The sequence below is a fragment of the Pogona vitticeps genome, chromosome 2, assembly GCF_051106095.1.
Source record: "Pogona vitticeps strain Pit_001003342236 chromosome 2, PviZW2.1, whole genome shotgun sequence".
Classification (NCBI taxonomy): Eukaryota; Metazoa; Chordata; class Lepidosauria; order Squamata; family Agamidae; genus Pogona; species Pogona vitticeps.
In genome coordinates, this window is record NC_135784.1 from 11686766 (window position 1) to 11697887 (window position 11122).

The window sequence follows — 11122 nt, forward strand, 5'->3', positions numbered from 1 at the left end:
TCCTTCAATCTTTGTAGCACTAACTCTAGATGATGCAGGTGATCTTGCCAGGTGTTGCTAAAGACCCCTATGTCATTGATATAAGCTACCGTGAAACCACTAAGCCCTTTCAGAGTATGGTCCATGAGCCTTTGAAATGTTGCTGGTGAGTTTCTCAGGCCAAAACTGAGGACCCGGAGCTCAAACAGGCCAAATGGACTACCAAACGCAATTTTCTCTTGGGCCTTAGGATCACTTCTTCCTTGCCAACACTCTATGGTTAGACCTAAAAAGGATATGACTCTGCAACCTCCAATCATCTTACTTAGGTCATCAAGCCTAGGCCTAGGATAAGCATCAGGTTTAGCCACTGAATATAACTTGCTATAGTACACACTGAACCTGACACTGCCATCCGGCTTGTCTACTAAAACTACAGGGGCTAACCAAGCGCTAGATGAGTGTACAATAGTTTGATCGTTTCGCACTTCGTCTAGCGTTCTGCGAATATTGTCGAAGTAATAACCTTACTCTATATGGTGTTACAGACTGAGAAGCATTCCCCGGGTCAGTCCTGGGTAGCATTCCCTTGTCAACACCAGGTTTGTTTGAGAACACTTCTTGAGGTTTTGTAACCAGCGCTCTACAACTATTCTGCTGTTCACTGGATAGAGCAGGGCTGATCTGCACTTCTTGTGGATTGAACTTTTGTGGGCCCCTCCCTTCCCCGAAGGGCAACCCATGTTCCTCCTTATCAGCCGCTTTTATTGCAAACTGCACATGGCTGGTCTCTCTGTAATAAGGCTTCAGGTCATTGATGTGAACGACCCCCCTGCCTAACCTTTTCATAAGTTTGGATGTATGAGAGGTTCCTAAATCTCTGATTATCTCAGAAGGAAAACCCATCCTACTCATGTAATTCACTAAGGCTTCTGCTACAGTCTGGGTCTCTATATTACGTAATGGGATCGCTTCTGGATATCTCGTTGCATGGTCTACTATAGTTAAAATAAATCTGTTCCCCCGCTTAGTGGCGTTGGGCAATGGACCTATGATATCCACCCCCAGACGTGTAAAAGGAGTTGAAATCACTGGTAATGGGCATAGCTTTGCTCTAGTTTTATCACAGTTAGAGCCCTGTCTCTGACAAATATGGCATCTTTGACAGAAACTCTTAATATGTTTACCCATATCAGGCCAGTAAAAGTTTTGGGCTATTCTTTGTTTGGTCTTGTTGATCCCCATATGAGCTGAGAAAATGTCTGCATGTCCCTTTTCCAGAATCATAGGGCGATATTTCTCAGGCACCACCAACTGTCTCTTAACTTCAGGCCCCCCTTTTGAAATATCATTCAGTTTTTCCCTATACAGTAAACCACCCTTAATAATAAAACGTTCAGGGCACTCAGGTGATAAATCTTTATCAGTCACCTTTGCAAAACAGTCTTTTAAGGTGGGGTCTGCTGTTTGTTCCTTGACAAAGAGGCTTTTCTGAGGTATTTCAACTGAGAATGCCTCAGGTTGTGGTACAAATTTCTCTGGCTCTTGAGAGTCCGTCTCACTACTGGCTTCACTTTGTACTGATTGTGAACGTGTTACCACCAGGGCACTCTTGACATGCTTTGTTAAGTCATTACCAATAAGAAAATGGGTAGGAATCTCAGAAGACACCCCCACTCTCCACAATCCCTTCCAACCTTGATATTCAATTTTCAAATCAGCTACAGGTAGTGAAACTAGTTCTGACCCAATCCCTTTCACAGATAGAGTCTGGTCAGCAATCATACAACTTTGTGGTACTATGTCTGAGTGGCAAATAGAAATTTGAGAACAGGTGTCTCTCAAAGCTGAATAGTCATTTTCAAAAACTTTTATCCTGTCCCCAGCAGATTCCAATAAAGCACCATTGGTCTCTATGTAATAACAGTGGACAACTTCAGCGAGAGGTAGCTCCTTCAATGTATCCAATTCAGAGCTCCTAACTGCCTCTGCCTGGGTTTCCATGACAACAGAACTCTCAATAGAAGAAGCTTGAGGTTTATTCTGAACACAAAATACAGCCTTTGCTTCTTTTACATTAACTTTCTGAGGTGGAATTTCTTTATTTTGCCTTGTATTAAAACATTGTGAAGCAATGTGGCCTTTCTTTTTGCAAATGAAGCAGATTCTCTCCCCCCATGAGCTTTTCCCATCAGATCTTTCAAGTTTCTCTTTTCCCTCCAAAACTTGTTTACTGTGCTGGCCCTGTTCTGAGGGCTTTTCACTAAAATGGCCGCCCACTTTAGTCTGTCTCTGTGCTTGTTCCTTAGAGAACTTTGGGTCCCATGTTTTCCTCACACCTCTCCCCTCATAACAACTAGGACCCCTTATTTGAGAAATAAAATCAGCTATTTGAGCAGCGTTTCTAACATCAGTTGGTTTCCGTTATTGAACTAAATATTTAAGTTCCCCATGGAGTAAGGAATAAAACTGCTCCAGGCCCACAACATTTTTCAATTCCTGAAAGGTTTTTACATTCTCCTGTTCAAGCCACCGATCTAAACACTTTTCTAAGTTAAAACCCAGTTGGGTATAAGATTCATCTGATTTTTTAGTAAGTTTTCTGAACTTCAGCCGAAGATGTTCAGAATTAATGCCAAAATGATTGTAAACCATTTTTTTGAACTCTGAATAATCTTTACTGAGCTCAACTGGCATATCAGCATACACATCAGCCATTTTTCCACTCAGGAGAGACCTCAAAATTATCATTTTCTCTGTTTCCCTCACAGAAAAATCAGCACAACTTCGTTCAAAGATTTTAAGGAAGTTTTCAGGACAATCCCCCTGTTTATATGTAGGAAATTTTTTCAAATCTGCTTTTGATAATTGGCTCTCCTCATTTTCCCTATTATTATTATTGTTCTGGTTCATCATTTCCAATTTTCTTAACTCAAACGCCATCCTCTCTCTCTCCAGTTCTAGGGCAATTCTTTCCCTTTCTATTCTTTCCTCCTTTTCTATTTGTCTCATTTGAAATTCATGTGCCTGGGCTAATTGAATTTTCTTAATTTCTGATAACTGTTCACCATTAGCTTCTTCCTGCACTGAGGCAACTCTTCCCTCACCATTTGACTCATCCCCAGACCAGTCTGACATTGCTTGGTCTCTTTGTTCACTCACTTCTGCCATTTGACTGCGCGTGAGAGGCATTTTAATCACACAGAAGGCTCTTTTCTATTTTCAAGCCTCTGTTTAAAACGTCACTTTTTCCTTTCCTGTGCTAAGGTCTGACACTCTCTAACAGGGTATACAAACAGATATGGCTAGGCTTGTTACTGTAGTCTCTAATGGCTTCTGCCCCTTCACTGGGCCTCTTGCCAGATTTAGAGCTACTTTAATTTTCTGCCCTTGGCTCTACTTCAAATCCACCACAGCTTCACCCTCTCTCAGGTTCTGCAGTTCACTAGAGAGATCCCAAATCTTCGCTGCCCTTGGTCTGTCTGTCCCTTCCGAGTTCTCCCAACTCTGGACTCTCCGACCAAGTCACAACAGCCTCCTATTTTGGGCCAATCTCCCTCACAAAATGGACCTTCTAGAGCTCATAAGTCAGTTCCCTCACTCTGAAGTTTTAGGTGCCTCTCTACTAGATCTGCTCCCCCCTGGAGACAAATCCTAGAGAGTTACCCACACCCCACTTCAGGTCAGGTGCACCTAACTGAAATCCTTTTGCTCTGGTCACACTAGCCAAGGATTTTCTGGGCAACTGGGCAACTCGTATCCCACACGCTGGCACCAGTTTTGTCACGACTGCCACCTCCTCCTACGTCACCACAAGAGATGACAGGTCACGATCCTTCACACACACACACACAGTACTTCTTCGCTGCCACCAACCACACATAAACCTGACACTTCAGACTATGTATGGATTTTAAAATAAAAATAATGATTTATTGAATACAGACTTAAAAAGGAAATCACTGCGTAAAAGAATCACTGATCAAACTATAATTCTCAGACCTTCACCCTGCACAGTTCTTAGTTACTTAACACACAGTTACTTTATTACCTAACCTATATCTAACCCTCTCTCACTCTCCCACTAATTCCCCAACAACCTTTTCTCTCTTTGCACACCCCCCTTATATACACAAACTCCACCCCTTTAAGACCCACCTCCTGCCCTGCCAGAGGCCAGGAAACTCCAGCCTTAGCCGATACAGACAGGTGACGTCATGGCACACGTCACAATGGTCCTTTATCATGTTTATACTGTATGGGACTACATCCCCATCTCTCTCTCTCTCTCTCTCTCTTCTTCAGGCAGCAGAACAAGAGGAACAGAAAGGCAGCCAACAAAAAATAAAACACAGGAAGGAAGGAAGAAAGGGAGGGAGGGAATGAGGAAAGGAAGGAGTATCTCCTGCTGGACGCCAAGATAAAAGCTTCATTGTCCCAGTGAGGAGGAGGAAACAGCAGGGAACAAGGAAGCAAGAGGACCTGCTTCCCAGGAGCATGAGCACCTGCGATGAAAGCAGTATCAAATTTATTTTTCCACTATTTATTTAAAATAATTTTACCCCACCTTTCTCCTTTAAAAGGACCCAAGGCAGCTAATGTAAATCTTTAAAAGACAAGATTTAAATGTTTAAAAAAGAATGTTTAGAAATCTTAAAAAGAATCCATCCAATACTACACTAAGAATGGTAAACAAAGTCAACAATTAGAAAATGCCAGAGCCCGTATGATGTAGTGGACTGAGGGTTGGACCAGCCCCTCTGTTCTCACGGGACTATTTGTTATTCTTCTCACTACGAGGATCCCAACACATTTTTGCCCCTGCAGGAAAAATAACTTCCAAGAGAAGACCATTCCAGGGGAGATCTCTTTTTCGGCCTCCGCTAGGAAACATCCCAAGTAGGAAAATCCAGCACCTTCTCTCTATTGCCTTCCTTCCTTTCAGAAAAAGATGGTCTGTGTTCACAACACAACAAGCCACCAAGCTGGGGGGAGGGGGAATCATTCCCACTCCCCATCCTGCAGTTGATCCTCAGCTCAGGATCTGGTCTTGAATGGGATCCAGTTAGTCCTTCTCTAATTACAATGCAGAATGCACAGGAAAATACAAATACAGTGGTGCCTTGCTTAACGAGTGCACCGTACAACGACGAATCCGCATACCGATGAGCTGTAAGCGATCGCAAATGCGATCGCTTACCGATGGCCCCTATGGGCAAAAATCGCTTTGCGAAGATCGGTAAGCATTTCGCTTACCGATCTTCGCAAAACGAAGCCCGACGATCAGCTGTTCGGTGGCTCCAAAATGGCCACTGAAAGCCCCGAAATGGCCGCACCCAGCGTTTTCGCACCCTGCCCTCGCTTACCGAGGTCGTGAAAATGGCTGCTAGACCGGGAAGCATCGCTGAACGGTGAGTTTTTGGCCCATTTGGAACGCATTTGGAACGCGCCTCCTCCACTTCTTGCCTACCCCCTATTTCTTTGGGTTCAGGCTCAGTCTATTGTCCTTTTTATCCTCCCATTGAAGGATCTGCCCTTGGTGACCACTGAGTTTGGGGTGAGCAGGATTCACAGGTTTAAAACAAAAAAAAACACACTTAAATATAATGCAATGAAAACCAGACACCACCATTTTGTACATCTTCAGAGAGGAACTGTGGTGTCGTGGATGAAGTACCAGACTGGAAATCAAGAGAGCTGGATTCAAATCTCTGCTGGGCCAGTGAAACTGAGAGGAGGGAGTGTGTGGCAAGGCTACTTAAGCCACCTCTTGAAATCTCTCTTACCTTGCAAATCCTGGAGGTATCTGGGATTTGGTTCTTTGTTTATGGTGCCAAAAACAGGAATGAGAAATCACCTCAGTCTCACCTATTCCTAGGAGAAAAGAAAAAGATCAGCCTGGAGGCTTTATGGATAAAGCAAATAAAAAACATTTCCTTTAGGAATGTCCCTTCCTCATGTTTCTATTGAATGAGGCTCCATCCCCATCTCTCTTCTTCAGGCAGCAGAACACAAGGAACAGAAAGGCAGCCGACAAAGAGAAAGAGAAAGAGAGAGAGAGAGAGAGAGAGAGAGAGAGAGAGGAGCATCTCATGCTGCCTCAGAGTAAAAGTTAAAACAGAAAGACTAGAAATCTTTAAAAGAATCCATCCAATACTACACTAAGAATGGTAAACAAAATCATTATCTAGAAAACACCACAGCCCGTGTGATGTAGCAGACCGAGGATTGGACCAGGCCCTCTGTTCTCATGGGACCATTCGTTATTTTTCTCATCCCAAGGGTCCCAACGCAGGGGGAGTCTCCAAAGGCACTCCTTGGCCTCCGTGCCAAGGGCCCTGTGTCGTGGGATTGTCAACACAAGGCGGGCAGAGTTCAGGTCTCAGGACTTTTCTCGCCTGCTGTCTTTCAACCCCTAACCTTGCTTAGGATTCGCTCTTCCCTTGAGCTCACTGCAAACCTCACAGGGGCTTGGAAAGGCATCAGCCGAGGTTGGGGGGTCTTGGTGTTGGTTCCCCTTGATGTAAAACAGACCCTTCAGAGCCATTCACTCCGCAAAAGACCCGCCGGGAGAGGGAATGCCCCAGAAACAGAGGCTGGGTTGCCTTCCGGTCCTTCCACATGGAGGGCAGGAGGAAAGAAGCTCCGTCGGCCTCTTTCCAAAGCCCCCTTTGCTTCATCCCATGGAGAGCCATTGGAGGCAGGAAGGCGAATCCCTAGGAAGGAGTGAGGGGCAGGTCTTTTGCACAGCCAATGGCCCTGAATTGTGCCTTCAGGACCCAAGGACCAGAACAAGAGGAACAGAAAGGCAGGCAACGAAACAGCCACAGGAAGGAAGGAAGGAGAAGCTGATGCTGGACTCCAAGATAAAAGCTCTCCTGTTCCAATGACGAGGGGGAAACAGCAGGGAACAAGAGAGCAACAGGACATGCTGCCCAGGAGTACCTGCGATGAAAAGTCTGGCAGATGTTCCCCCTCGGAAGGAAGGCGCAGGAAAGACTCCCCCCATCACAGCCCCCTTTGCCTCTCCAGCCCCACCTGGGACTTTTTCCCTTTAAGGGAGGGAGGTGTCCTTCGTCATTAGAGGGGGGGAGATGGGAGTCAAGTTACTTTCTCTCCCGTTCCTTTGTTTCCATCCACCGGATTGAAGGGAAGGCGGGGGCTCCTTAACCCCCCTCCACACACACACACACACACAAACACAAACACACAAACACACAAACACAAACACACAAACACACAAACACACACACACACACACACACACACACACAGACACACACAGACACAGACAGAGAGAGAGGTTTGGTCTCCCTGCGTCTAGGAGTGAGATATCCGCCCCAGAGATCCTCTCTCCCCTTTGAATTCCCCTTCCTCTCCCTCCAGAGGTGACCCAGAGGAAAAAAACTGCCTTGCACAAACGTGGAGCAGGGCGAACCACAACGGGGCAACATCGGCAATACCTGGAGAAAGAAGCAGCCCCCCCCCCCCTCCGTCGAGACTGGCGGGAATCTGCATATATCTTTCCTTACCCTCCAAATTTCACCCCCCACCACCTCACCCCCGATCTGCCCCCCCCAATCCAGCTCCCACCTCCGTCCAGGTCCCGATCCGGGAGGCGCCCCAAAAGCCCCGCTTCTCTCCTCCAGGCGCCTTTCTTGGGCCGAAGGGGAAGAGGCAGGCGCCGCGATCCCCGCCTCTTCCGGCTCCCGTTCAAAGGGCGTCAAAGGGGAGGGGCTCTTCCTTCGCCTTCGTAGCTCTAGGAGGGGGGAGGAGAAGGAATGGCAGAAACAACTGGGGGGGAGTGAAGGGTTAGCGACACGTGGAAGTCTTTCCTGACGGGGGGGGGGGATTAAGGGCAGGAAGGCTCCAAAGAGGAAAATGGCGGGAGTGGGGAGCTTCCTCCGGGCTGCCCAAGTTCTTCCACTTCTGGTGGAAGGAAAGACTCAGACGAGACACAAGAGTTCCCGTCACCAGAGTCTCTGTTCACAAATATTTGAGGAGAGAAAAAGGAGACAAACGAGCAGGGAGTTCAGGCTCTCAGCCCGACCCGGATTGTGCCTCTCTCTTTCTAAAGGGACACTCACAGTAGCCAAGGAGAAATGTCACAGCACCATCTTCCATCATCTTCCCTCACAGCAGGACTCTCCACTTTGCCCTCATTCATTCCATCTGCTCTGTTTGGCCTTTACCGCAAACCTGTTTTTTCGTTAATAAATTCCAAATCCATTACAGTATCAAAACCTTGACGGGTTCTTCCTTCCCGGTCCTTGTCAGCCCAAGGCAGACCTGTCCTGTTTGGCTCATGAAACTTTTTTTTGGGGGGGGGGAATAAGGCACTTCAATCCTGGCAGCTGGACTTCATCTCCACTGAATCAGGATGCGGCCCTTTTGCGAGGACTCACGTGCCCGAGAACCTCATCTGGAGGACGGAGAACGTTCCCCGATTGATGGGGGCCTGGACCCTGACAGGGCGCTCGACCCGGGTTGGGGCTCGAACTGGTCTTGGAAGGGGGGCTGATCTGGTCCCAAAGGGAGCAGCCGTGAGGAAGGCACAAAAGGCTTCTGTGTAAGGAAGGAAAGAATCTTTCTTTGCCAGCAGTATAGAAAGGGGTCTCTATCCTTAGCCCAGGGTCTCCCAGGGGGCTGGGAACCCCCACGACTGTGGATCGGTATTTGCTGCAGCCTCTTTTATGAAACCTCGAAACTTGGTCCAATAAAATGTGGTCTGGTGTCTTTTCTCCAAAAAAGTCTGTTACCCAAGGGTTTAGGGCGATCATCCAAGAGAAAGATTTGGGGAAGCCTCCAGCAGTGGTACAAGAAAACTATACATGGTGAGTGGCCAAACCTTGGGAATAGTGTTTACTACTCTTCAAGTGTCAGCGTTGTAGATCTAGTTCTTTGTGTTCTGCAACAGAACATGACCCTGGCATGTCTGAGCAAGGGTCAAAATGGTTGTGCAGAGGTCAAAATGGGATCTACATTCCCTTCTTCTTTTTAAGTATTTTAAGTATTTTAAAAAATATGAGAAAACAAGAACGACAGAAGCTAATAGAAAAGACTAACTTCCAAGAAGAAAAGAGAGTTAGGGATTCAAATCACAAAGAAGAGGAGCACATTATTTAAAGATAATTACCATACATGAAGTTGATTAAAGAGGTACAGATCAACTTGGAGAGATGAGACAAACAACTGTTATCGTTGATGGGAAGAATTGCAACTATCAAAATTAATGTTCTGCTAAAAAATTATTTTTATTTCAGACAATCCCCATAATATTAAAACAGCCCTTCTTTCAGGAACTTAACAAGATAATTATGAGATTTGTGTGGCAAGGTAAAAAAAAAAATCAAGAATTAAAATTAAAGCAATGCAAGATGCCAAACAGAGAGCAGGTTTTGGTCTTCCAGATTGGGTTTTGTATTATTGTTGTTGTTTAGTCATTTAGTCATGTCCGACTCTTCATGACCCCATGGACCAGAGCACGCCAGGCCCTCCTGTCTTCCACTGCCTCCCGGAGTTGGGTCAAATTCATATTCGATGACACTGTCCAACTATCTCATCCTCTGTCATCCCCTTCTCCTCCTGCCTTCACACTTTCCTAACATCAGCGTCTTTTCCAGGGAGTCTTCTATTGAAAAGAAATTAGAATGGATAAAGGAATGGATAACTTCGGAAAATGATAGATTACTCAATTTGGAAGGACATGATTTGTAGTTTGGTTGGCATGCTTTTCTATAGCATAAAAAAGATAAAGAGCAAAAACATTTTAATTCACACATGATAAGAAGAGCTTTATTAGGAACTTGGAAAAAGATTATTCAACAAATTTACGAAAAAACACCAGTATGGGTATCACCTACAGATGCCTTTACACAACCTAATCTTATGTCTGAAATGAAGATTCTACAATATCAAAATTTATTGAAAGAGGACTTTGAGTTAAGGTTTAAAAAAGAATTAGAGATGCATATAAACGGGTGTTCGATAGCACAGCTGGAATTCAGATACAGAAAAAACAAAATAGATGGTTTCTACTCAGAACAAACGACATTTGATTAATTTCTATTAGGCTCAAAAGATAAAATAATTAAGAACATGTCTAATGATTTGTTAGAAATTAAAATGCAAGACGAGATGTTTAAGGAATGTATGATTAAGTGGACACAAAATATAGGTCATAAAATTGAAAGCTTCCATTAACTCTGGAACTGTTTTTAAGTATGTTACCAGATAATATAGATAAGGCAAAGAAGTGCTTAGTTATACAGTACAGTATATATAATCACAGCAGCCAGAATTCTTTAAGCAAAAATATGGAAAAGTCTGGTGATACCGAAACAAGAGGAACTTACTGAGAAGATACGGGAAGTGGCAGAAATGGACATTCTATCAGAAGTAATGAAAGACTGTCCTATACAAAATGCAAATGAAAGATGGGACTTATTTTACAAATTGTTAGAGTCACCAATAGTGCTTGAAGAACATAGATCACAATGTGAACTAAAATCTGGAAGGCAGAAAACAGTAGAAAAGCATAGTTTGAATTTTGATATTGCAATGTCTCGTGAAGTTGCCATGATGGTGAGTTAGTTGCCCGGAGAGGGGAGGTACAGTGGAGTCTTGACTTACGGCCGGCTCCATTTACCTACTTTGACATGCAAGGAAGAGATTCTATAATTCGTGAAAACTGATATGACTGCAGAAAAAGGGTGACTCCCACAATGAAACAGACTGTGGTGGGGGGGGGTCAGTATTCTGACATCTAGAGATGTGCAGTTTCTCCTGTGGACTCCAAGAAAGACAACAGACTGACCGGGATCCTGCGAAAAGCCCTCTCTGAGACATTGGTCCATCTCTCCCTTTCTCTCTTCAGATAGCGTGCCTCTCTCCTCCCTGATCTTTCTCCTCCACTCTCACCTCTTTTGCTCCCCAATATGAGGGTTTCTCCGGTCTTACTTCTCTTCAACTCCTTTCTTCCTCTTCATGAGGTATCATCACGTTCTCCCACTATTTGGTCCAGGGTTTCTCCATTCATATCCACTCCCAGCCTTGTGGTGATATCCTCTCCTTCTTTTCCCCTTCTGCTTCTCCAGCCTCTGCTGTCTCCTTTCTTGATTGTTCCCCAAGATATATTTATCCT

The 11122-nt window shown here is 45.0% G+C and overlaps 2 protein-coding genes across 4 annotated transcripts in view; both read right to left on the reverse strand.

Annotated features, from left to right (window-relative positions):
* LOC110070647 (uncharacterized) overlaps nt 1-7715 on the reverse strand; it is a 262437-nt gene extending 254722 nt beyond the window's left edge. For 2 of the 3 annotated variants that reach the window (XM_078387397.1, XM_078387392.1), the window contains exon 1: nt 7573-7709. The gene's annotated coding sequence lies outside the window, so the exon portion shown is untranslated. Of the gene's footprint in view, nt 1-7572 lie in introns of all 3 variants that reach the window. The other variant, XM_078387393.1, reaches the window with a different exon arrangement.
* Nucleotides 1-11122, reverse strand: part of LOC140703803 (uncharacterized) — a 276588-nt gene that overhangs the window by 153011 nt on the left and 112455 nt on the right. The gene's annotated exons all lie outside the window — the stretch shown is intronic.